This window comes from Arachis ipaensis, chromosome B07 (genome assembly GCF_000816755.2).
Source record: "Arachis ipaensis cultivar K30076 chromosome B07, Araip1.1, whole genome shotgun sequence".
NCBI lineage: Eukaryota > Viridiplantae > Streptophyta > Magnoliopsida > Fabales > Fabaceae > Arachis > Arachis ipaensis.
In genome coordinates this window covers 15,864,637-15,870,236 of record NC_029791.2, presented here as the reverse complement: position 1 = coordinate 15,870,236, position 5,600 = coordinate 15,864,637, and positions in this window count along the sequence as shown.

Sequence of the window (5,600 nt, the reverse complement as noted above, 5' to 3'; positions counted from 1 at the left end):
CTTAATATCATATTTTTTAGTAATTATCTATCTAAAATTAATTTTATCTAATATTATTCAAACAATATTTATTTTATCAAAAATCAATTTTGATATGAAATTGCTAAACATAAATCATGTTAACACAAACTCACTTCTACCCAAAATTAATTTCATAAAATTACTTTTTATAAAATTACTTTGATTTAAATTTCAATTTGACAACCATCAATCCAAACTCACACTATATTGTATCACCAATATTTATTAGTCGTTTCGATTAGTCATTTGTGTTTGGCGTGATAGAAAAAATATCAATTCATCACTTCATCCCATATTACCCAATAAAAAAACCCATTCAATAATTTAAAAATTTAATTATTCTATACCTAGTAAATTAAACATCAACATATTTTAATCGTATCTAACTAAATCTATTCAAATCAAATTACTATTCGCATAAGAATTAAAATAAGAATCAAGTACGATTTTGGTGCCTAATGTATAGGGTTGAAAATTTTTTTCATCCCCAACTTGTTTTGAATACAAAATTCAACGTAATTTTAAAATCGTCAAGTTGTCAATGGCACCGAGCCCGAATCCACCGCCGAGACACCACAATCGTCGTCATCGCCATCATCGGCCTTTTCCTCCTCCTCCGCTAGCATCGCGTCAGTCCCGGACCAACCGCCTTCTTCAGATTTCTCGTCCCCAAAGGCCGTAGCAGGTAGGTCTAAGAAATCCGCATGGAACAAGCCTTCAAATGGCGTCGTATCTGAGGCTGATTCTGTGATGGGAAGATCGTGCTTTGCGTTGTTTGAATCCACCAAAGGACTCTCAAATTGGCAGCTGGATCATAGCTTTCAACAACTCAAGTTTGATTCCACCAAAGGACTCCCAAATTGGCAGCTGGATCATAGCTTTCAACAACTCAAGTTTGATTCTAATGTTGTTGTTGAATTTAAAATATTAGATTGTAATGTTCTTCTTAAATTTAAATACTGTGTTGTGTTTAGTTAATGGTTTTTTGTAGTTCTTTTTTCTCTGTTAATGGCTCTTATGTTTTTTTTTATGTTTTTTATACTTTTTATTAGGGGTAATTTACTCCAAAATTTTAAAAATTTAAGTCAAAAAGACGATTTTAAAATTACGATTTTATATACAAAAAATGTTGGAGACGAAAAAAATTTCAGCTTATATACTATAGACCAAAATCTTACTTAACTCTTAAAATAACCATCCGTATATCTACTAAAATGACCATCCAATTAAAAAATTAAAATAATCATTCGCATATTTACGAAAATAACCAAAAAATACAGTGTACCAGATAATAAACGACGAACTCATGCTGAACAAAAATCACAGACTGAAGACGTGAATGGAGGCCGAATACGACAAGCTCATAAGCAGTGACCGTTATGAGAGAGATGGACACTGGAGGAGGTGCAAAACAGCATCACTAATAGGATTGGAGGAGAACCTGGTGCGGCAGTGAGGGGAAGAAATCGATGCGTTAAAACATACAATATGTGAATATGTTACCGTACATAGGTGTTAGTTCTAATTTTTTTTTTAAATTTTAAAATCTGATAATAATTATTTAATTAATTAAAATTTTAAATTTTAATTTTAAATTTACCTTCCTTTTTAAATTGTTATTCACATGGTTCACTTTGTACATTGATTCCCTATTCTTTTCGTTCGATTAAAATTCCAAAGATTATTTGAATGCATACAATCAAATATGAAGGGCTATTTGGGAATTAAGCAATTAACTCCGTTGTTCTTGGACCCAAATTGAACCTTATAGTCCACCCAAATTGAGCATGGAGAATCACTGAAATCCAGCTACAGCCAATCAAATCTAAAACTGTTGCCACGTGTCCTGCCACACTGTCATATCCTCTCCATAATAGCAGCACACCCCACCTTCAAAAAATATCAAACCATTTCCAACTTTGGTTTAAATTTGTCCAAGCAACAAAGAAAAAGAATCAAGTCCACACTAAAAAAAAAAAAAAAAAAGAATGAAGGTTCCTCCAAGTAGCAGCTATACACTCCATATCATTTAACACAAACTAGAAGTTCAGAAACCTCATTCTTCCATAGCTAGACTCAAAGCTATTGCCACCTAATTCTAACCTGCTACCTAACATACCACAAATTTCTAATCAAGAGAGGTGTCTCTGTTCTCACAGCAAAATTGTATTCACTTGAAGATACTCAAAACAAATCAGGAAAAGCAAAAGGATTTCACAATAACCCAGAGCTAAACTTGACACTTTAATGCTCCTTCATCATGTTACTCAATAAATCAGCAAAGCAGTCACAATCCAAGCACATGTAAATCACAAAACAGTCAAACAAACACAAGTCAGCAACACATCACTAATCAACAATCACAAGACATTCAAAATCAATAATTAGTAAATTAAAATCACAATACAAAAACAGCAGCACAGAGCTTCGAAATAATCAATAATCAATAAACAGCAGCAGAACCAGAGTAAACCAACAATCAAATAATCGTTCAACAAAAATTAACAACACAACCAGTCAACCAGACCTTCGAAAGACAGAAACAGAGCGTAAAAAAACAAAAAAAAATGATGAACAAGTGAAGAACAAATGAACAATCGAGCACTGAGTTCATCACTAATCAGTCAGAAACAGTGCAATAATTGCCATCAAATAATCAAGAGTCACAATCTAGGTACAATTAAATCACAAAACAAAACAGTAAAAAACAACACACAAAATCAGTAATGAACCAGAGCTAATCACTAATCAATAAAGGCCAAGACCAGTATGCCGACAACAGAAGTAAAGGAGCAAATATAAGCTTTCATCTCAATTGGCTTTGTGTTCGGGAGACATGGGAAAAGGCTCGTTTCCGGCAGTGATCCTTATCGCAATCAATTATTCAACAATTATTATTACACAGAAAAAAAATAAATACCTAGGGCTAGAAGCTGGAAGCCTGGAAAAAAGCAGAGCTGGCGGGGACAGTGGCTGGCAAGACAGTGGCTGACGGGGTGGAAGTATGGAACAGAGCTGGCGCCGCGGGAAGTGGCTGCGCGACCGAAAGTGGCGCTGGCGGTGGTTTCGGTTTTCGAAGATCAACAGAGCAGGCTGCGCGATGGAAAGTGGCTGCGCGAATAGAGCTGGCTGACGTTGGCTGGACGGAAGTTGCGACAGCGACGGTGGCTGGACGGAAGTTGCGCCGGAAGCTCGAGGTCCAGCCGTCCAGGTGAGTGCTGCTTCGCGTTCTGGAGACTGGAGAGGAGAGGGTAATGGTTCAGCAACCAAAACGCAGCCGTTTTTGACAGAAATTTAAAAACCGGTCGGATCACGGTTCGGTTCGACCGACCGGTTTCCGACCGGTTCGGCGGTCCAATGACGATTTTAATTTGACGGTTTTCGTTTCTGTCTGAACCGTAATTAGTAACGGTTCACGGTTCGACCGACCAGTTCGAACTGGCTTTCAAAACCTTGCTTTTACCCTTTATAGACATCCATGAAAGCAATTCAAGTAATTTACGGAGAGATACTTTATTTTCTCTTGTATTAATAGAAATATTATATCAATAATATTTCTATAATTAAGTATAGATACCGTACTTAAAATAAGTACTCTTATGTATATTTATTATTAGGATAGAAAATTATGCATTCTAATTTATTAGATCATAAATGATGCTTTTTAAGATAGGAAAGATTTGATATAATTTCATATCAAAAGATATATATATACGTGTCATGACTAATGGAAAAACAGGTTAAAACAACTTATTTTTTACATGGTATCAGAGCATACTCTAAGGAACTAAGAAAATTTACTCGCCATATGACCTCAATGCGGGTGACCAGAGCTGTGAAAATATCACTTCGTACTCGGAGAAAATGGAATTCATTGATGGAACTCTCACGGAACCAGAACAAGGTACATCTGATCTTGAGGATTGGTGGACAGTCCAATCCATGATTGTATCATGGATCTTGAACACGATCGAACCAAGCCTACAGTCAACCGTTGCGTATGTTGAGAACATGCAAACACTGTGGGAAGATATCAAAGACGATTTTCCGCTGTGAACGGACCACGAATACACCAACTGAAGTCAGATTTGACGAGATGCAAGCAGGAAGGAATGACCATGACGGCGTATTATGGGAAATTGAAACTACTGTGAGATGAATTAGCACAGTGCGAGCAAATTCCCAAATGCACGTGTGGTGGATGTAAGTGCGGGATTGGATCTCAACTTGAGAAGCGAAGGGAAGAAGAGAGGGTTCACCAATTTTTGATGGACCTAGATGATGCGAGTTACGAAACGGTGCGGTCACATATCCTGGCAACAGATCCTTTGCCATCTCTGAATCGTGTGTACACAATGCTAGTCCAAGAGGAGAGAGTAAAGACTATGGCTAAGGCATCAGAAGAGAGAGGGTTGGTTGTAGGACTCGCGATGCAGGCAAGGAACAGGATGAAAGGACGAGGAGATCCTAGCCAAAATCAACAATATGCTCTAACCGTGGCAAAAGTGGGCATGATATTAAAAGATGCTTTCAGATTGTAGGGTATCCAGAATGGTGGGGCGATCGGCCAAGGAATGAAAGAAGAGACGGTGGCAAAGGTTACGGACGACAAGGCACGCGTACTCGAGAAATTCCAACACGTGCACATGTGGCCCACACTGATGGAAGTGGTAGCCATGCTATCAACACCGAAGACATGACATGTGAGATGTCAGGATTGAACAATGAGCAATGGAAAGTATTGGTAGATATGATCAACAAGCAAAAAATCAAATGACTCTGAAAAAATAACTGGTAAGAGAATTTTTTATTTATGGATCATTGATAGTGGAGCTTCCAACCACATGACGGGAAACCTGAAAAATTTGTGTGAAAAGAAAACTATACGCGGGTATCCAGTAGGTTTACCAGATGGAGAGCCGTGCAAGCAAGGAACAGTGATGCTTGAAGGAGGACTTGAATTGAAAAATGTTCTATATGTACCTCAATTAAAATGCAACTTATTATCAGTTTTTCAATTAACAGATAAAGAACACTGTCTAGTACAATTCACTGATAAATTTTGTGTCATACAAGACCGCACTTCGAGGACGCTGATTGGAGCGGGTGAGCAGAAGGATAGGCTTTATTGGTATAGTGGGGCACACAAGATTCAAACTTGTCATGCCAGAACAGAGAATCAACTAGCGCTTTGGCATAAGAGACTAGGGCATCCATCATTTAAAATTGTGCAAATGCTCCGTAATGTAAGTGAGAAATATACAAGCAATGAGATTTGTGAAATTTGTGAAAAATCCAAACAAACAAGAGATAAGTTTTCTTTAAGTGATTATCAAGCTTCTAATATTTTTTATTTAATTCATTGTGACTTGTGGGGCCCTATAGAACTCCCTCCTCGTGTGGTGCTTCATATTTCTTAACTATTGTGGATGATTGTTCACGAGCGGTTTGGATATATTTGTTGAAAGAAAAGGATGAGGTATCAATCACATTGAAAAAATTTTTCACTTTGGTTGAACGCCAATATAACAAGTATGTTAAAATGGTTCGATCTGATAATAGAACGGAATTCATGTGTT